General features: G+C 32.1%; 1 long non-coding RNA gene across 1 annotated transcript; it reads right to left on the bottom strand.

The window, feature by feature from the left end:
- Window positions 1-1,571: 1,571 nt before the first annotated feature.
- Window positions 1,572-19,753, bottom strand: LOC118496987. The gene is made up of 3 exons (XR_004899529.1): window positions 19,742-19,753; window positions 18,359-18,363; window positions 1,572-1,728 (listed from the first exon to the last, which is right to left on the bottom strand). It is a non-coding gene; the product is annotated as an uncharacterized LOC118496987 (long non-coding RNA).
- Window positions 19,754-22,801: the final 3,048 nt, after the last annotated feature.

Here is a 22,801-nt window from a genome sequence, read left to right on the forward strand (position 1 = left end):
ATATTCTTCAGTTTCTTTCTTCAGTGTCTTATATAATAATTCGCCAAACATAGGTTTTTTAACTTCCTTTGTTAAATTCATTCCTAGGTATTCTTTTTTGATACATTGTCAATGTAATTTTTTTATTTTCTCTTTCTGAGAGTTCATTATTGTTGTATAAAACTGCAATTGACTTCTGAATATTTATTTTGTATCCTACTATTTTACTGAATTCATTTATCAGTTCTAGCAGTTTTTGGTGGAAATTAAAAGATTCTCTCCATATAGTATATGTTATTTTCAAATAATGACATTTCTAATATTTCCTTTCCAATTTGGATGACTCTTTTCTTCTTCTTGTCTGATGTCTGTGGCTAAGTTTTCCAATACTGTGTTGAATAAGTGTGGTGAAAGTATGGATCCATGTCTTTATCCTGATTTGAAAAAATAAACTTAGTTTTTCCCCACTGAGTGTGATGTTAACTGTGGGTTTGTCCTATATGACCTTTATTATGTTGAAGTATGTTCTCTCAGTTTCCATTTTGCTGAGAGTTTTTATTATAAATGGATGCTGGATTTTGTCAAATGCTTTCTTACATCTATTGATATAACCATATGATTTTTGTCCTTCATTTTGTTTAAGTAGTGTATTACTGTATTTTTCAGACTATAAGATGCACCCCCCCAATCCAGGAGGAATAATGTTTGTTAATGCTGCTGTTGAGTTCTGTTTACATTTACATTGGTGAAATATTATGTTTCTTATGTTATTAAATATTTTACCACATTTTTTGCTTCAAAAATTTTTTTCCTATTTGCCTCTTCCAAAACCTAGGTGCATCTTATGGTCCAAAATATAGTACATTAATTGATTTGCATATATTGAACTAACTTTGCATCTCTGGAATAAATTTCACTTGATCATGGTGTTTGATTATTTTAATTTATTGCTGAATTTGTTTCCTAATATTTTGTCGAGGATTTTTGTATCTATGTTCATCACAGATATTATTGTATAATTTTCTTCCTTTGTAATGCTTTTATCTGCTTTTTGAAAATGAGATTGAGAGCTTTTTCCTCTTGAAGTTTTTAGAAAAGTTTGAGAAAAACAAGTGTTAGTTCTTCTTTGAATGTTTGAAAAATTTACCTGTGAAGTCATCCAGTCCAGGCCTTTTTTTTATTACTGTTTCAATCTCATTGGTTATAACTGATCTGTTCAAATTTTGTATTTCTTTTTTCATTGTGCTTATCTGTCATTTCTCATTTCATTAAAAAAGTAATTAGTTAAATTTATTGGGGTGACATTGGTTAATAAAATAATATAGGTTTCATGTGTACATCTTCATGTTACATCATCTGTTCGTTGCCTTGTGTGCCCACCACACAAAGTCAAATCATCTTCTGTCACCATATATTAGGCTAGCCAAAAAGTTCAATTGTTTTTTTCCATAAAATAGCTCTAGTAGCTCTTAGTTGTCTTTAATTTCATTTGAAACAATTTTGTTAGATTGTACTGTGACAGCTATAACATCAATGTGCATTTATAAAACAATAAAAAATGGTGAATTTTTGTGTAGTCATTTTAATATTGAAGATGACAGAAAACAAAGTTTTCAGCATTTTATGCTTTATTATTTCAAGAAAGGTAAAACACAACTGAAATGCAAAAAAGATTGGTGCAGTGTATGGAGAAGGTGATGTGACTGATCAAAAGTGTTAAAAGTGGGTTGTGAAGTTTCATGCCAGAGGCTTCTCACTGCACAAAGTTCCACAGTTGAGTAAACCAGTTGAAGTTTATAGCAATGAAATTGAGACATTAATTAAGAACATTAATGTTCTACTACATGGGGGATAGCTGACATACTCAAAATATCCAAATCAATAGTTATTGGTAAACATGAAAATTGTGTCTTTTATTTTATGGAAAAAACTAAACAGAATTTTTAGCCAACTCAGTATTTGGCCATATTTATGTTTTACTACACTCCATACTTCTTCCCTCTGTTAACCACCATACTTCTCATCTCTGTCTATGAGTTTGTTTTATTTTCCAAATATGAGTCAAATCATATGATTCTTAGTTTTTTATGACTGACTTATTTCACATAGCATAAATAATATTCTCAGTGGTAATCACAAATGGTAGTATTGTATCTTTTTCATGGCCATGTAGTATTCCATTGTATATATGTACCACATCTTCTTTATCCAATCATCTAATGAAGGGTACTTTGGTTGTTTCCATGTATTGGCCACCATGAATAATGCTCCAATGAACATAGGTATGCATATATATCTCTGTGAATAAATGCTTCAATTTTAGGGGGTAGAAACCCAGAAGAGAGAGTCCTGGGTCATATGGTAACTCTATTCTTACATTTCTGAGGAACTGCCATCCTGTTTTTCCAAGTGGCTGTACCAGTTTACATTCCCATCAGCAGTGAATGAAGGTTCATTTTTCTCTATAACCTCTTCAACAATTGTAATTACTTGTGTTGTTGATAACAGCTATTCTAACAAGTGTGAGATGATATCTCATTACAGTTTTGGTTTGCATTTCTTTAATGGCTAATGAAGTTGAGGATCTTTTTAAATATCTCTTGGTCATTTATATGTTTTGTGTTGAGTCGTATGAGTCCTTTATATATTTTGGATATTCACCCCTTGTCAGTGCTGTTGTTTGCAAATATTTTCTCCCATTCAGTTGATTTCTTTTTTATTTTGTTGTCATTTCTTTTGCTGTGCAGAAGCTTCTAGTTTGATAGAGTGCCATTCTTTTATTTTTGTCTCTACTGCCCTTGCCTTTGGGGTAAAATTCATAAAATTTTCTCTAAGAACAAGGTCCCTAAGTTTAGTACTATTTTTACTTTTATGTAATTTATTGTTTTAGATTTAATGTTAGGCCTTTGATCCATCTTACATTAATTTTTGTATGTGGGGACACACTGTACTCTACTTTCATCTTTTTTTTGTGGCTTTTCAATTTTCTTATCACCATTTATTGGAGAGGCTTTCTTTTCTCTACATGTTTTTTGCTCCTTTGTCAAAAATTATTTGCCCCTATACATATGTTTTTCTTGTTTTCTGTGCTCTCAATTCTGTTCTATTTGTGTGTATGTCTGTTTTTCTGCCAATACCATGCTGTTTTGAATATCATTGCTCCATAGTATAATTTGAAGTGATATAATGTGAAACGTCTGGCTTTCTTCTTTTTTCTGAAAATTTCTTTGGCTATTTGTGGTTCCATGTAAATCTGTTGATTTTTTGTTCTATTTCATTTAAAAATACATTGGGATCTTGATGGGGGTTACATTAAATCTGTATATTGCTTTGGAAAATATGATCATTTTAACTATATTGATTCATCCAGTCCATGAACAAGGAATATCTTTCCAATTCATTGTGTCTTTTTTCAATTTCTTTTAATAATGCTTTGTAGTTTTCCCTATATAGATCCTTTATGTCCTTTGCTAAGTTTATTCATAGGCATTTAATTCTTTCTTGTGCAATTGCAAAAAGAATTGTTATTTTAAATTTTTTTCTGAAATTTCAATTGTTAATATTTAGGAATAGAGTGAATTTTTGTACATTGATTTTTATATCCTGCAACTTTAGAGTATTTGTTTAGTTTTTCTAATAGGTTTTTTTTTTTGGTGGCATCTTTAGGGTTTTCCATGTAAAGAATCACATCATCTGCAAAAAGTGACACTTTTACTTTTTCCTTCCCAGTTTGAATGCCTTTTATTTCTTTCTCTTTCCTGATTGCTCTGGCTAGGACTTCCAGTACTATGTTGAATAAGAGTGGTTAGAGTGCACATATTTGTCTTATTTCTGATTTTAGATGAAAACCTTTCTTTCAGTTTTTACCTTTGAGTATTAGCTGAGAGTTTGTCATATATGCCATTTATTATTTTGATATACTTTTCTTCAACACCTATTTTATCGAGTGCTTTAACTGTAAATGGATGTTGTATCTTATCAAATGTTTTTCTGCATCAATTAATAAGATCATATGATATTTATCCTTTGTTTTGTTAATGTAGTATGTTATATTGATCAATTTGCTTATGTTGGACCATTCTTTGTGATGTATTATTTATTTAATGTATTTTTGTATTTGATTTGCTAGTATTTTGTTTAGGATTACTTTGCATCTATATTTTTGCATCAGAGAATGATTGGCCTGTAGTTTTCTTTTTCTGTGGTACCCTTGCCAGGTTATTGTATCACTGTTATGTTGGCCTTATAAAATATATTCAGAAGTATTTCCTCTTCTTCAATTTTTTGGAAGAGTTTGAGAAGGATAGGTATCAAATCTTTCTTGAATATTTGGTAGAATTCACTAGTGAAGCCATCTGGTCCTGGAGTTTTAACTTTTGGGAGGTTTGTAATGGTTGTTGCAAATTCCTTGCTGTTAATTGTTCTATAGATTTTCCAATTTTTCATAAATCAGTCTAGGAATATACATTTTTAGGAATTTATCCACTTTGTTTTTCCTAAGAAAAATCTACAGATAATTTGTTATTTTTGACACTATTACATATGTCCCCCATTTTTCCCTTTTTCCCCATCTACCCAGCCTCTGCCCCTCCATCCTGCTTCCAACACATTGCAATCTGTGCCCATGGGCCGTGCAACTATGCATATATGTTCCTTAGCTATTTTTTTCCATACCTTCCTACACCCTTACCTCAGAGATCTGCCAAATTATTGAATTTGGTGGCCTATAGTCATTCATAGTATTCTAGTATGATGCTTTGTATATCTGAGATGTTTATGGTAACTTCTCCTCCTTCACTTCTGATTTTGTTTATATAAATCTTTTCTCTTATTTCCTTAGTGAGTCTAGCCAGAGGTTTGTCAATTTCATTAATCTGTTCAAAGAACCTACACTTTCTTGTATTACTTCTTTTGTGTATTCTTTTTGTTCTCTATTTTTTTCAATTATGATCTAACTTTTATTATTTTCTTTCTTCTGCTGATTTTAGGTTGCTTTTTGTCTTTTTTCTCTAGTTCTTTAGGATGTCATGTTAAGTTGTTTACTTGGGATTTGTCTTATTTCTTGAGGTAGGCCTGTAATGACATAAACTTCCCTCCTGTTACTGTTTTTGCTACATCTGGAAGTTTTGATATATCATGTTGTCATTCTCATTTGTCTAAATATATCTTTTGTTGTCACCTTGTGTTTCTTCTTTGACTCAGTCATGTTTAGTAACATGTTTAATCTCCACATATTTGTGGGGCTTTTTGCTTCTTTTTCACAGTTGATTCTTCATTTTAAATAATTGTTATCAGAGAATATGCTTGGTATGATTTCAATCTTCTCGAATTTGTTGAGGCTATTTTTTGACCCAAGATATTGTTTATCCTTGAGAATATTCCATGTGCACTGGAGACAAATGTGTAATCTGATATTCTGGAATGAAAGGATCTGTAAATGTCAATTATGTCCATTTGCTCTAATGTGTTATTTAAGGCCAATATTTCTTTATTGATTTACTGTTAGGATGATCTGTCTAAAGTTGTCAATGCAGTATTTAGGTCTCCTACTATGATTGTGTTTTTGTCAGTTTCTTCCTATAGTTACATTAGTATTTGTTTTATATATTTCACTGCTTTCTGATTGGGCCCATATATGTTAAGAAGTGTTATGTTTTCTTGATGTAGTGTCCCCTTTATAAAATTTCCATCTTTGTTTTTTATTACCTTTGTTGTCTTGGGCTTTATTTTGTCAGATATAAGTATGGCTACACTTTCTAGTTCATGGATGCTATTCGTTTGTGGAATCCTTTCCCAGTCTTTCACTTTGAATCCATTTTTGTCTTTATGGCTTTGATGTGTCTTTTGAGGGCAATGTAGAGCTGGGCTTTGTTTTTAGATCCAATCTGCTACTTCGTGCCCTCTTATTGGTAAATTCAGTTCTTTTACATTTAGGATAATTATTGATGTATGATATTATTTTAATAAACTGTTGAATTTAATTTGCAAATCATTTTTTTAGTTTTTGCATTGGTATTTGTGATTTATTTTTTGTATAGATATCTAGCAATTATACTTTACATAAAGTCACACTATTTATTGAATAATCTACTCTTTGTGACCAGTTTAAAATACAATCTCTATTATATGTAAATTTCCAGATGGACATGGATTTGTCTTAAACTCTACTCTCCATCATTTATCTTTTCCTCAATAAAGCTTTAAATAATGAATTCATTTCATAATGCAGGATATTCCTCATTGTTCTTTATATTTTTAAGATGCTGCTTGTATTCTTTTGCACCTTCACTTATATTTGAACAGAGAAATTAGATTGTCAAATCTGATAATCTTAGTGTGACTTAAATTGATATTGAATTGATTTTAAATCTTAAAGAGAATGAATACCCTTAAAATATTGACTCTCCTCATTTAAAAATGTAGCCAATATATATTTATTTAGATATTTTTGTCCTCAATTTTGGGGGCATCTTGAACATTGCTTGAATATTTTATAACAAATTTGAGTCTTAGTGATTATTTTGAAAGATACCTATTTTAATGAATTTTTCTAATTGGCTACTGATGAAGTAATGACAACTATATCTTTAATAATACTGAATTCACATCCATTCATTTTTAAAACTCTCTTATTTGTTTATGTACTTTTAAGTAGAATGTCACATATATTCTTGGCAATCATATTATTTCTGAATAATGACTCCCATCATGTCCTTTTCAATATCTTATATATTATATCAATTTTCTTATCTTTATTTGATTGCTTGGATCTTATTTTTTTATTTTAATAGAGTTTTCCATGTTCATTTATTAAGCATGACATTGACTTGGAAGTTTAAAATATTTATTTTAGTTTTAGCTTTAAATGAATTTCTTTAGCAGTGGTTTTGAATTTTATCAAACACTTTCTATAGAGTAAAACAGAATAATTTTTCTATATTAATGTCACAAATAATATTAAATCTTATATTTTAAGATAAAGTCTATTTTGCAATACTAGTTCCTAATAAACTGCTAGATTTAAGCCTTAATTTTCTTTTTTAAATATTCTTTATGTTAATCTTAAAAAATGAATTAGAGAACTTTGATGTCTCAAGTATTATGGACTAATTTTAATTTCACAATCATTTATTTGTGATGTTATGAGGAATGTGTTCTCAAAGACATTCAAACCTATTATTTTTTATTAGAGGATTACCTATTGTTTACTTATCTTAATTCCAGTAAAATTAATGGTAATGTAAGTGTTCTTATTTTGGGGCCAATACTTACTAAAATTTCTTATAATATCTACTTCATCTGGATTTTCAAAAAAGTTTACATAAATTTGATTTCATTCTTTTTTCCCAATAATTTATATGTGTAGTTACTTCTTTTGCATTCTGTTTTTAATGAGAACTATCAAAGCTTTGCCATTTTATTGATTTTTTAATGAAACATTTTTATTTTTATTGACTTTTATTATTATTGTTGCATTTCTATATTGATTTGTAATGTTATTGATATTAATTCTTCCTTTTAATTTACAGGGTTTTTTATTTGGTTCCTTTATGAAATAAATGGTTACTTAATTAACTTTCTTTTCTGTAACTTGGCAAGTACTTTATTGACAGGTTATGTGTCTTTATTTTTTCCTACTCTTTCACTTGTATTTATAATAAAGCTAGAAGCTTGGATGTCCACTAGACTATTACTTATTTTAGGGTAGGGCAGTGTCTTTTCAGATTTTTATCCACTCTGTACTTTATATAGCTGTAGTATATTTCTAGTGCCTGTTGTACTCAGTAATTGCATATTAAATAATTAGTATTTTTGTTACAGTGTCACAGTAAGTGTGTAAGAATTATGGAATTAATGAGTAAATAAAGTTAGTGATATGTTTACATCATCTTTGATATAACTGTTCACTTTATAAACATGCATCTGATTATGTTCTTCTTTTCTCACTTATTTCATTCCAAAGACACAGAGCTATCAATTCTAAACAATAATAACAATAAGTAGCTAATTTTTTGATACCAAATTATAAGTTCCTGACATTCTGCTAAGTATCATAGATGCATTACCTCATTTCATTCTACCATACTCCTATGAAGAAGTATGATAATTTATTCATATCTAAATTCTACACATGAGGAAAATGAGATTTAAGAGATATTAAGTTAATCATTCAGAGACCCACAGAAATTAGATGATCAAGCTGAAAAACAATCCAGCCTATTAAATTCCTAAGGCTCTACCATCAACTTGTATTTAAAACTCCTCTCTGTATTATTTATTTTCCAATTCCATCTTTACCCTTATTTTCATTGCCATGAGAGATAAGCCTCCATTATTTATCATTATGATAACTACCAGCAATTGTTAACAAACATTTTTTAAAATGTAAAATGATTGTAATACTTTCTAAATTAATATACATCAATACATCTTTCACAAAATAAGATAAAATCAATATTTCCATTCTGGCAAACAAGGTCTTGTATTATCTATACCTACTACACTTTTCTAAACTCATTTCTTATACATCCTATACTTCTCTTTAGCCCTAAAATGCCCCAATATATTGTATTCTTATTTTAGTTCTCTAATATATATATATATATATATATATATATATATATATATATATATATATATATTATACTTACCATTTTATAGATTTGGAAACTGAAGTGCCAACAAGTTAAATACATTACCTAAATTCCCATACAATGGGAATTCTGGTTCTAGTGGTAGAACCAGAATTTCATCTGAGGAAAACTTGGATTCCTAATTCTATGTTCCCAACCAGTATTCCACAAAACAAATACTATTAAACTAAAGCCAAAGATTTGATTTTTCCTTTAACTTTATCTAGTTTTTATCCTTTCATCTAGAATGCCAGCCTCAATGTCTATCTGTTTATCAATAAGGAAGATAAAATAATTCATCAGATCACTGTATCTTAACAACAATGTTTCAAAAATTCTGATAAGAGTTTTCATAACCAATTCATTGAATGACCAAATTCATTTATAATGAATGAAAACAATATCACATTAAAACAAAGACAATCTATTTTACTTTAATTAATTTTGTATTAACCAAGAAATAATTCACAAACCAAATCTAATTAGACTATATGATAAAAAAATACAAGAACCTGACATTAGGACAAAGAATACCCCTTTCTTAACTATACTTGCAACCAAGAACACTATCTCTTTGGAAGAAATTGAAATAACTTCTTACTTTTATCTACTTTTTAAATCATAATATGAATAAAAACTGAAAGCACACTAGATTTTTTTTCCTCAAATCACAACTTATGCCAATGTTTATTATCCAGGTTCCATGAGCACCACCACCAATAACAACAACAACAAAAAAAACCTAAAAAACAAACCAAAATTAATTTAGCCCAATAAAATATATTTGTTCCTATTTCTATTGCTGTATTATCTTTTCTATGTTGTGTTTAAAAGCTAATTCTAAATTCTTTGTTAAGGCTTAGCCAAGAGATGCTCTAGAAATAAAGCAGTTATAGTTACCAGGGGTGACACCTTAAAACACTTAATGCATTCTCTTTCAATGTAATAACATAATAAAAAATCTAAGAAATTATATTAGAAATAGATATAATCCAAGTGATCATTTCCAAGAGAAATTCACTAGCTTTATATGATGCCTCTTCCAGTAACTAAATGAAGGCAGCACAGGTAATTAAGCCATAGAAATGATGTAATGATTCAGGGGTTGAAAGGAAGAGTAGAATGTGACTCATCAATGAAAATACATTTTAAGGAAGAAGGAAAGAGTAGATTGAATTAAGGGGTTATAATTTAATAGTTGTCTGAAGCTTATAAGAAAACTTTACCATTAAAAAAATGTAAAAATGATTGCTGATGAAGTCAGAGGAACAAAGTTAAAAAACGGGGAGGATTGGGTCTTTTTTTTTTTAATGGAGAGAGTTTGTTGTTTTTTTACCTTGTTCTCTGATTTTATTTTTCCAAAGGCCACATTTGAAATTTGTGATCTATGATTATGGTGCTACTTCAATTTTATTTATTTAAATACTATTTGTTTAAATTCCATTCACAATCACATTGATGAGAAGGGAATTGAAAAGTGAGATCACCACAGATGAAGAAGGAGAATATGGAACCAGTAGTCAGTACCTGAAAAACTTCTTAAATTTGGTATTTTAAAAAAGTTTTCCCTCACTTATAATGTAGCAAAAATTATAGCCTCTGTAACAATATTAGATACTTTATAGTTTGAGTAAAAGCTTCCTATACTCTTCCTCTATGAAAAATCTGGTATTCTTGGCATTTTGCTGAATGAAGAAAGGATTGCAAAGCTGAGCACAGTAATTTTTACAACTAAAACTACAACAGCAGTTTTACTATGTAAATTACCTAAAAATAGTTTTTTGTTGATTCTAAAATTAATGCTATTCTTTTCCTTTTCCTATGATAAAGTTCCCCTTTATTTTAGTAAGGTTTTGTGATGAACCAAGACAATTCAAAAATAAAATTTCATAGTGACTTAAAAATAGATACAGTGCATGTTGAAAGTGCAAAGAGCATGGTAACAATTACAGAGCTGAGTCAGTGGCATACCCAGTGTGCAGGCTCACCACTCAACATTGCCCTTCCACTGACACCCAGTTCCTTCTCCTTAACATACTCATCTCCATAGGGCACGTGTACGCACACACACACACACACATATCCTATATAATATTCTATATAATTTACTCATTTACATTTTTCTAATCTGCTGACCCTTTTAACACCAACTATAGAATTCTGAGAGGGACATATTTGTAGGCTCAATGAATGAATGTTTCCATAAAGTAAATAAACAAAGATATAATTGAACAAGTCCATTTTTCTCTTTCTTACAATTTTTGCCATAAGATCCAAAACAGATTAGAGCCAATATGTGTTTCATTAATAATATTCACAATGTGGATTAATACTCTGATCTTGGAATTAAAATTCTTAGCAATCTCTTAGTGAATTTCTGCACAAGACATAACATAAGTAATGATTTTATAAACAGCATACTTTAAAGTATTGGGTTTACTTATATTCAGATAAAAATGCAGTCTCTATTTTAATTATATTTTTGATAGGGTTATTTTTGAAAAGTTTTTATTTAAGAACATGATGACAGTCTGACATTCTTTTTTCAAAACTCATGTATAATTAAAAAACTACTTATTGATTGATTTTTTTAAAAAATGTGTTGACAAGAAAAGGAAATTAACACACTGCTTAATTTTACTCCAAAGTGATGTTCTAGGTTTTATTTATGTAAAAATAAATTTAGCATGGAAGTGCTTCAATATCTGTATCTAAATATTAAAATTAAAACACAGGCAACAGCTTTTTAAATACACATTATATGCTAGGGATAGAAATATTGGCAAATGAAAATTCTCTAAAAATGTAAATTGGAAAATTTCCTTTCCCCATGAATTACTTGTATGTTTATTTTCCTTCAAAAATATTTTAAACTTTACCAATGATTACATAACATAAACATAGTCTTAAACATAAAACCACTTGCATGACAAACTTGAATGGTTCATAGACGAATAAGATCAAATGACTTCTTTTTTATTTATATTTTGGTTTTATAAAAGATTTGGGGGATGTAATTATCATTACAATATTTTCCCAAAGGGACATCATGTAGAAATTGAGATAAAATGTAGATTAGAGTTAATCCTCATTTTCTTTACCATGGTATTATCTACCCTGGTTCACACCTGCAATAGGTATTGATGCTTTTCAGGCATATTCCTGTTTCTGTCTTTCTGATCTGTGGTAAGGTTTCATTTCCTAGTCCCAGTGAAGTAGGATGTGTAGCCTTGTAACTTGTTCTGGGCAATTAAATGTGTGTGAAATTGTTGAGGGTCACTAACATTGAGAAAGATTTTAAGTGCTACATATGATTCACCCTTTTCACTCCCTTAGCATCTAGTGACATTACAGATGATGGACCTGCCATTATCTTGAATTCCTGAGTAAGTATGATATTGAGCAGAACCCTCAGCTCACCCTCGATAGAAATGTAGAATGTGAAAGAAATAAATCTTTATTACTCTAAGCCACTGATATTTGGGAGTTGTTTGTTACTGCAATACATTATAGCCTATCCAGAGTAATATAGAAACTGGTCCTAGCCCTGGTTGGCATAGCTCAGTGGATTGAGCGCGGGCTGGGAACCAAAGTGTCCCAGGTTCGGTTCCCAGCCAGGGTACATTCCTGGGTTACAGGCCATAACCCCCAGCAACCGTACATTGATGTTTCTCTCTCTCTCTCTCTCTCTCCCTCTCCCTCCCTCCCTTCCCTCTCTAAAAATAAATAAAATCTTAAAAAAAAAAGAAAGTGGTCCTTTAAAAGTGAGTACTGCTCTTTAAAATGTTAGAGTATGCAAGTTTAGCTTCTTGGAAGCAAGAAAAATACCATGGTGCAAATAAGGGTGTGGCTCCCATCAATTTTTTTTCAGGGAAAGGAAAGCCCCAATATTTCCTTAAATCAAGATGATGTAGGAATATTTAGAGAAAAAAAGTTTAAAATAAGGGATTTTGCTGTTGAATTACATAAGTCACAGAGGGCTCAATGGAGGGTTTTCAGGGAAGATGATGATTAGGATATGGAGTTAGAAAAAGCAAAATGTAAAGCTAAATAGATACTAGAATCTAGAGAATGAAAAATAATAAGAATCCTTGATTTTTGTGGGATATAAAGTGAGAAAGGACACACGGCATTATGAGATAATTCCAATGATCCCAAGGAAGATAGTTTTGGCAAGGCTATGAGTGTTGAGGAGAAGGAAAGGTTAAGGTGTTTCCAAATATAGAGAATTTGAGACCAAAATATGTCCATTTTGCTGATAGAGATATCATGGCTACAGAAGAGGACACTCACTTTTGCTAGACAGGCATTCTCTAGACACCCAGATATGGAGGTCTTCAATGGAGTGATCCTACTCTAGACATATCAGCCACCTCTAGACTTCTGCTGTGACAGGGCTGCTATAGGGGCCTTCTTTCTCCAAACACATGGACACTTTCTTGACCACTGCCATTGGTATGTTAGAAGTCTCTCCTTGTGACAATTCTTTCTACCTTTATTACTAACATTTATGTACATTTTCTGATTTATTTTTTAAATTTGTCATTATGTAGCATCTAAAATGTTAGACATAATATTCATTCTTCTACTAAATTAGTTATAAATGCCTATTCTCCTACAGGTACTATGAAAAACAATAATACCAACATGAAAAAGGTATACTACTTAATTGTATTACTCAACAGGACTTGCCAGAGAAACAGAGCTAACAGAGGGTATGTGTGTGTGTGTGTGTGTGTGTGTGTGTGTGTGTGTAGATACTGACGGAAATTGAGAATTGAAGAAGAGAGATTTTTATGAATGAATTAGCTTACAAGATTGTGGAGGATTCCTAAATTGAAATTTAGTGGAGTAGGTTGGCAAGCTGGAGACCTAGGGAAGAATTGCAGTTTAGAGCCAAAGTCAGTTTACTGGCAGAATAACTTGTTGCTCAGGGGAGGTCAGTGTTTGTTCTATTAGGACCTTCAACTGATTGAATAAGGCTCACCACATTATTAACACTAATCTGATATGTTCAAAGTCCAAAAATTTAAATGTTAATCTTACCAAATTTTTAAAAATTTTATTGAATTTATTGGGGTTACATTGATTAATAAAATTGTATAGACTTCATATGTAAAATTCTGTAATACATCACTTTTATATTGTTTTGTGTGTTTAGCACTCAAAGTCAAGTCTCCTTCCATCTCCATTTATCCATCCTTTACCATCTTCTAGCTTCCCCCACTCCCCTTTCTCTTTGGTAATCATCATACTGTTGTCTGTGCCTGTGAGTTTGTTTTGTTCTTTTTTTTTCTAACTACTTTACCCTTTTCACTCACACTCTCAAACCCCTTCTCTTACAACTGTCAGTCTGTTCTCTGTATCTGTTTTTTTTATTTTGTTCGTTTGCTTATTAGATTCCACATATAAGTGGAATCATATGATATTTGTGTTTCTTTGACTGGTTTATTTCACTTAGCATAATACTCTCCAGGTCCATCAATGGTATCACAAAAGGTGAGATTTCCTTCTATTTTTACAGCTGAGTATGATTCTATGGTGTAAATGTACAACATTTTTATCCAAATCCTGGGCTGCTTCCAAATCTTGGCTATGTAAACAACACTGCAATGAACATAGGGGTGTACATATACTTTCAAGTCAGTGTTTCAGGTTTCTTCAGATATATTCCCAGAAGTGGAATCACTGGGTCATAACACAGTTTTATTTTTTTTTATTTTTTGAGATAATTCCATACTGCTTCCCACAATGGCTCCATAAATCTGCATCCTCACCAACACAGTGTGTAAAAATTCCATTTTCTCCAAATCCTCACCAACACATTGTTTGTGAGGATTGTTTATCAACATATTGATAAACACATTTATCAATGATAGCCATTCTGACAGATGTGAGGTGAAATCTCATGGTTTTAATTTGTATTTCTCTGATTAGTAACATTGAGCATCTTTTCATATGTCTATTGCCACATGTATGTTTTCTTTAAAGAGGTGTCTATTCAAGTCCTTTAAACATTTTTAACTGGATTTTTTGCATGTTGAGTTGTATGTGTTTTTTATAAATATTAAATATTAACCCCATTTCAGGTGTATCATTGAAAAATATGTTCTCCCATTCAATGGTTTTCTTTTTATTTTGTTGATGGCTTCCTTTGTTGTAAAAAAAAATTGTTTGCTTTAGTTCCATTTGTTTGTTTGTTTCCCTATTCTTCCCTGAGGAGATATATCAGAAAAAATATTGCTATGAGAAATGAAAGATTTTACTGCCCATGTTTTCTTCTAGGAATGTTTTTTTGGGGGGAGGTTGAGTCTTACATTTAAGTCTTTAATCCATTTTGAGATTATTCTTGTATATGGTATAAGTAGGTGGTCTAGTTTAATTTTTTTTGCATGTATCTGTCCAATTTTCCCAACAACATTTTTTAATAGACTATCTTCCCCTATTGTATGTTATTGCCTCCTCTGTCAAAAAATAATTAACTATAAAGGCATGGATTTATTTCTTGGCTCTCTGTTTTTATGCCAGTACCATGATGTTTTGATTACGAAGAACTTGTAGTATAGTTTGACATCAAGTAACATGATTCCTCCAAGTTTTTCTATCTTTCTCAAGATTTATGTGACTATTTAGGGGTTTTAGTGGTGTTATATATGTTTTTGGAATATTTTTTCTAATTCTGTGAAATACACCATTAGTATATTAATAGAAATTGTGTTGAATCTATAGATTGCTTTGGGTAGAATAGGCATTTTAATCATGTTAATTTTTCCTGTCCATGAACATGGTATATGTTTCTACTTATTTGTATCTTCTTCAATTTCTTTCTTCACTCTCTTAGAATTTTCAGAGTACAGGTTTTTTTTACCACCCTTGGTTAAATTTATTCCTAGGTATTATTTTATTTTTATGCAATTGTGAATGGGATTATTTCCTTGATTTTCCTTTCTGCTTCTTCATTGTTGGTGTATAAAAATGCAACTGACTTCTGGATATATATTCTGTAGCCTGCTACATCCCTAAATTTATTTATCAGTTCTATCAGAATCTTTAGGATTCTCTACATATAGTATCATGTCTTCTACAAATAATGACAGTTTTACTTCTTTCTTTCCAATATGGATGCCTTTTATTTCTTTTTCTTTTCTGATTGCTGTGGCTAGGACTTTGAGCTCTATGTTGAATGACAGTGGTGAAAGCAGCATCCCTGTCTTGTTTCTGATCTAAAGGAAATGCTTTTAATTTTTCTGCATTGAAGATTATGTTAGCTGTAGGTTTACCATAGATGGCCTTTATTATGTGGAGGTATATTTCTTCTATTTCCACTTTGCTGAGAGTTTTTATCATATGGGTGCTGGGTTTTATCAAATTTTTTTTCTGTATCTACTGATATAATCATGTGATTTTTACCTTTCATACTGTTTATGTGGTATATCACATTTAGTGATTTGCACATATTTTACCAAACTTGAATCGCCAGAATAAATCCTATTTAAGCATGCTGTAAGATCTTTTCAATGTACTGCTGGTCCCAGTTTGCTAATGTTTTGTTGAAGATTTTAGCATCTACATTCATTAGTGATACTAACATATACTTTTATTTCTTTGTACTGTCTTTTTCTGGTTTTGGAATTAAGATAATGGTGGTTTCATAAAATGAGGTTAGGAGTTTTCTTTCTCTTGATTTTTTTAAATAGTTTGAGAAGGACAGATGTTAGTTCTTCTTTCGATGTTTGGCAAAATTCTCCTCTGAGGCTGTCTAGTCCAGGACTTTTGTTTATCTTTTCAGAGAACCAGCTCTTGGTTTTATTGATCTTTTTTCTTGTTTTCTTCAGATCATATTTTGTTTAATTCTACTCTGATCTTTAATATTTCCTTTCTTCTACTCAGTTTGAGTTTTAATTTTTGTTCTTTTTCTAGTAACTTTATATGTTAAGTTTAATTATTTATTTGAGATTTTTGTTTGTTTTTTGACATATGCCTGTATTGCTATGAATTTTTTTCTCAGGATTTCTGTGTTACATAGATTTTGGGTTGGGTGTTGTTTTCATTTGTTTAAAGATATCTTTTGATTTCTTCCTTGATCTCATTGTTAACAAATGCATTATTTAATAGCATGATTTTTTAGCTTCCATGTTTGTGTCATTTTCAGTTGTCTTCTTGTGATTGATTTCTGGTTTCATAGCATTATGATCAGAGAAAATGGTTCATATCATGTCAATCTTCTTAAATTTATTGAGACCTGTTTTGTACCCTAAGATGTGGTCTATCCTAGAAAACTTTCCATGTGCAGTTGAAAAAAATGTATATTCTGCTGCTTTGGGGTGAAATGCTCTAGAGAGATCAATTAAACCCATTTGATCCAATGTATCTTTCAAGGCCACCATTTGTAGATTTTCTGTCTGGAAGATCTGTCTGTTGATATCAATGAGGTGTTAAAATTCCCTATTACATTTTATTACTTTTGATATCTCCTTTTAAGGCCATCAAGCTTTGCTTTATATAATCAGGTACTTTTATGTTGGATGCATAAATGTTTACAACGGTTATATCCTCTTGTTGCATTGCTCCATTTATCACTATGTAGTGTCCTTCTTTGATTCTTGCCAAAGTCTTTGTTCTAAAGTCTATTTTGTCAAATATAAGTATTACTAACCTAGCTTTGAATTCATTTTTATTTGCATGAAATACCTTTTCCTATCCCTTTACTTTTAGTCTGTGTGTATTTTTCTGAGGCATATCTCTTGTAGACAGAATATAAATAATATTTTTTATACATTCAGCTACCCTATGTCCTTTGGAGCATTTAAGCCATTTACATTTAAAGTAATTATTGTGTTATTGATATGTGTTATTTATTGCCATTTTTTTCTTTTAACTATATTTTTCTGTCTTTTTTCTTAATCTTTTTAAGAAAAAATTTTAAAACTTATTGTTAGATAGAGGGGAAAGCAGGGAGAAAGAGAGAAAGAGAAACATGTAAAAGAGAAACATCTATTGGTTGCCTCTCAAACATGCCACGACCAGGGTTCAAACCCACAATGCAGGCATATGTCCTGATGAGGAATCAAACTAGCGACCTTTTGGTTTGGTTTGATGAGGCTCAAACAACTTAGCCATGCCAATCTGGGGATTTTTTTCTTATTCTTAATGAAGGCCCTTTCACATTTCTTGTAACACTGGTTTTGTAGTAATAAGCTTTAGCTTTTTCTTGTCTGTGAAACTCTTTTTTTCTCCTTCAATTTACATGAAAATCTTGCTGGGTAAAGTAATCTTAGTTGTAGGAAGTCTTGTTTTTTATCACTTTAAATATTTTATGCTAAACCTTTCTGGCCTGAAATATTTCTGTTGAGAAATCAGCTTACAGTCTATGGGAGCTCTCTTGTAGTTTTTTAACTAAATTTCTCTTGCTACTTTTAAAATTCTATTTTTTGTCTTTAGCCTTTGGCATTTCTCTTATGATGTGTCTTGGAGTGGGCTTCTTTCAGTTCATCTTGTTTGGGTCTCTCTGTGCTTCCTGGATTTGTGTATCTTTTTCTTTTCTTTTACCAGGTTGTGGAAGTTTTTAGCTGTTATTTCTTCAAATAGGTTCTTGATCTCTTGCTTTCTTTTTTCTCCTTCTGGTACCAACATGATGTGGATGTGGATGTTTCATACTTCATGTTGTCCCAAAGGTCCCTTAAACTACATTAATTTTTGCAAATTCTTTTTTTATTTCACTGCTCTAATTGGGTGTTTTCTGCTACTTTCTCTCCCAAATCGCTGATTTGATCCAAGGCTTCATTCAACCTACTGTTTATTCTTTCTAGTGTATTCTTCATTTCAGATATTGTAATCTTTATTTGTGACTAGTTCTTTTTTATGGTTTCTATGTCTTTTTGAATTCTCACTATCTCTTTCTTAGTTCTCACTGGGTTTCTTGAGCATCATTATAACCATTTATTTGAACTCTATATCTAATAAATTGCTTGCCTCCCTTTCATTTAGTTCTATTTCTGGATATTTCTCCTGTGTTTTCTTTTGTGAAGTGTTTCTTTGTATTATCATTTTGGCTGCCTCTTTGTGTTTGTTTCTATGTATTAGGTAGATCTGCTCTGACTCCCACTGTTGGTTGTATGGCCTTATATAGTAGGTGTCCTGTTGGACCCTATGGAGCAGGCTTTTTGATCACCTCATGTAGGTGCTCTATGATGTTTTGTTGGTTGGGTTATATCGGCCCTCCTGTTTTAATTTAATCCTAATTGTTATTAGCCTGTTTGTGTGTGAGGTCAACCCTTAGGCTGACCTCAGCCCCAACCACAGTGTACAGTTTGCTGTGCAGGGGCTGACCACATGAAATAAAATTCACCTCAGAAGGGTCTTGTGCCAGTTTGGATCTCCCTTTGGATATGCCATTTGTGAAGTTAACTGGATCTTGCTCTGATGTTGTCTGAAACCAAGCACTGGGTGTTTTGGTTCTAGAGACTTTTGGGTGGGACTCTGGTGCAGACCAATGAGGGACACTGCCTGTGACAGGCCCAGGCAAACTGTTTGGAGCTACACAGTGATCCAGAGTTTGTGGTTGCCTTTTCTGGGCCAGGGTGTTCATGGGAAAGACCAAGCTGCATGGCAAGGCTGGTGCTTTTATCAGCACCGGGCCCAGGGTCAGGTCAGCAAAAATCCAATTCCATCTTCACTTTTCTTCCCCTCTGCCTTTCTCTGCCTTTCTCCACATGCTGGCTGCCTGATAGGCTCAGTCACTGAAAGAGCCTCTGGAGGTCCTAAAGTTTCATGAGATAGGTTCTCAGTGAGTCATCAGGTAGGAATCAGTGGTTTTCACCAGATTTATACAGATTCAAACTCAGTGCCAGTGATGGGTCTGAGGATACTCTGCAAATGTCCCAAGGTATATCAACTCTAGCTGCCATTTGCTGGGTGCCAACATACTTTTGCGGTAGAGTGGAGTTTTGGGGAGTAATCAGAGTGCAGCCAGAACAGTTTATCAGGCCTGAACAGACCAATATTTTGACCATGAGAAGGAAGGGGTCTGTACTAATCAAGCATGTGGAAGAATATTGGCCCCATCCTGCAATAACATAACTCAGTTTGTCCAAGAACCTTCCAGGAATTGGAGCTCAACAAGGTGAAACTGCTGGATATTGGGGATGGGGTAAGAAGATTTCCTATAAAGAGGAGACATCAGTCAGGTTCACTAGAAAATGGGGAGAATGGCCACACCACTCAGTATGCCCAGACCTCTATACCCCAGCCTAGGCAGAGCATGAGCTCTGCAGGGTGGGGGTACAGGGAGTCCAGAGGGTGGGGCTATTTCATTCCTCCTGGCTGATATCCTGAGGACAGGAGAGCTCCAACCAACAAAGATAACAACTATGGTACAGTTAAGTGGCTCAGCACAGGAGTCCCAGTGGCTATCTCCTCAAAGCAACAAACCCCAGTTTCTCCTCAAACTACCCCAGTATGCTCTGCCGTCACTCCACAGAAACCCAGGGTGAGTGTCTGAAAAGGAGAATTTGTGCATTGGCCCTTTAGAAGGGCATCTGTATCTCCAGCAGACTCCTGTCTCCCCCTAGCAGACATAATGTCCTCTGATTCAAACAGTCAGATGTTATGTGGGTTCTTCTTCCCAGCTGGCATGGGGCTGGGACCCCTAGCTTCTCAGGGGAACCTTTGAGGCTGAGATATCTTTTGGAATCTCAGCTACCCCCAATGGGAGCAAGGCCAGCTATTTTGCATCTTCACTCTTCCTACCTGTCTCAGTGTGGTTTCTTCTATAATTTCTTGGTTATAATATTTCTGTTTAGCTAGTCTTATTCATTCTGATTTTCTATATTTAGCTGTAATTGCAGTTAGGTCCTGGAAGGAGGTGAGTATAATATCTACATAGTCTGCTGCCATCTTGGAAACTTTAAAAAAAAAAACCCTTTATGTCAAAATTCAGAATAATTTTGGCTACTATCTAGGCATGTTGTCCCAGATAAGTTGACACACAAAATTAATCATCACCAGAATCACTACATTGAATTCTAATGAGGGAAAGACATACACAAAAAGGCATTTCAACAAGTAGACAAAGAGGGTCTAATGTGAACACATTTGAATATGTAGTCTAACCCAAACTAAGAAGAGGTCAAGAAAGGTTTCTGAGAAGAGATATTAAATCATGAATGAAAATGATAAATCATCCTGATGGGATACATGTGTACATGTATGTGTGTTTGTATGTATGCAGCAATAGCAGCAGTAGTAATGGTACTGAAGTTTGGGCAGAGTAGTTTAACAAGTTTGAAATTTTCTTAGGAAGTTGGTGCAGAATTTTAAGTTGAGAATGACAGAATCAAATTTGAATTTTAGGACAATCACTTTTACTTTAGATAGTGAACTGGAACAGGGAAGGGCCAGAAGCAATAGGATAAGTCTTGAGGGAAATGTTCATATAAATATTGTTCAGAAAACATTCTAATTTCCAGGTATCCCAATTTATTGAGAATATTCCAATTTATATTTGTCAACCAAAGACATGTAAATTCAGGTAAATTGTCTTAAACTTTATTACTGTTTTTCTCCAAGGGTTATTTCTTCTGTTGAACTTAAATTGCATGTGGTCCAAATTTGTCTAACTAATAACTGATACTAAACATATAACACTGAAAGAGATATATGAAGGATATCTAGTGAGTTTGGGATAAATCTTTTTAAAATAAGCATGCTTATGTGACAGAATTTTAAACAAATAACCATCCTTGCTCAACACCAGCATTTCAAATCTAAATATTATTTATACTCAGCATTTTACTGCTCTTGTCTCTTGATTTACTCCTTAGATTGCTTCTGTGATTGTATTTCTCTCCTAATAAATTTTAATGTATTTTGAGAGCAGCCTAAGTTTTTTCCCACACCTAAATGTTTGAAGATAGTAAGTTCTAAATAAAGCTACCTAAAAATATAGGTAAATAAACGTGCAATATTTTCAAGCTATGAAAATTTTCATGATGATCCAAGCTCCAGGAGTAATTGTGTACTTCTGAGTAATGATAGTAAATAATGACTACATAAAAGAAAACTCATCACTTGTTAAATGGTGAATTATTCTAATTTTAAAAATTAAGTAGTTGTAAATTGATTTATGAGAGCTTGCTGTTTTTGGTCCACCTATATGAGATAATGAGAAAATAATTGGGTCATTGGTGTGTCTTAAATAATTGCTTGTGAAAAGCTGTCTGAAAATATTGCTCAGTTCAAATGTCCTTGTTAATTGTGATAATATTAAGTGGTACTTCTGAATTTTAAAGAATGTAGTACTATAGTGCCTTGATAAACTAAAATTGGTGTATTAAAACAAATTTGTGATTAAAATGAATATTTTGTATTTAATACATATTATTTCTTTAAACAAAATAGGAATTTTTTATTGAGTAGTAGTGAATAAGAAAACCTGAAGTCAAAATCCTCTGCTTGAGCAAAAATTATTTTGAGTTAAGCCCATTTCAATGGGATGTAATATGGGGCTATAAGAGCAAAGTATTGTCACTGAATTGTAGCACCAGTGGATTGCATTACATTCTATTAAACCATTCTGGTTTTATGAAATGTAAAGTTGTAGTAATGGACTAAGATAAGACCAGACAAAAAGGAAACAATATCTGTGCATACCCAAAAGTAAAAGGGGAAATAGACTGTTTAAAACATCTCAAGGGTAAAATAACTATTACTTGTAAAAAAGCTCCTATAATCAGCATAATTATTTTTCTCATGATCAAAACATTCACATTAACTTCTACTTTAGGGTGACTTTACCTAACATATTTATCTCTAATTGAGTCATAAATCCTCTTGAAAAACTCTCTGCACATGGTTATTGATCTAAGAATAAACTTCAAATTCTGCAATATCTGTAGAGAAAATATTCTCCCACTGTTACTATAGCCACTTAGACAGGAAGGTGAAAAACAGAAAATTTCACTTACCAACCACACTTCAAATCTCTGACCATTAATGAAGGAGTTCCTCACTGCTGCCCATAAGCAAACTGCAGGTCCTGAACAATATAGGCTTCCATACTCTTGGATGGCTATTTCAGACCATGATCTCTCTCCTTGAACGCTATCTCCTATCCTTATTCTTAGCTCATAATAATGCTTTCCATTTAAAAGAGGATAAAAACAATAAAAAGAGAATGTTCTCAAGTCCCC

The sequence above is a fragment of the Phyllostomus discolor genome, chromosome 10 (genome assembly GCF_004126475.2).
Source record: "Phyllostomus discolor isolate MPI-MPIP mPhyDis1 chromosome 10, mPhyDis1.pri.v3, whole genome shotgun sequence".
Lineage (NCBI taxonomy): Eukaryota > Metazoa > Chordata > Mammalia > Chiroptera > Phyllostomidae > Phyllostomus > Phyllostomus discolor.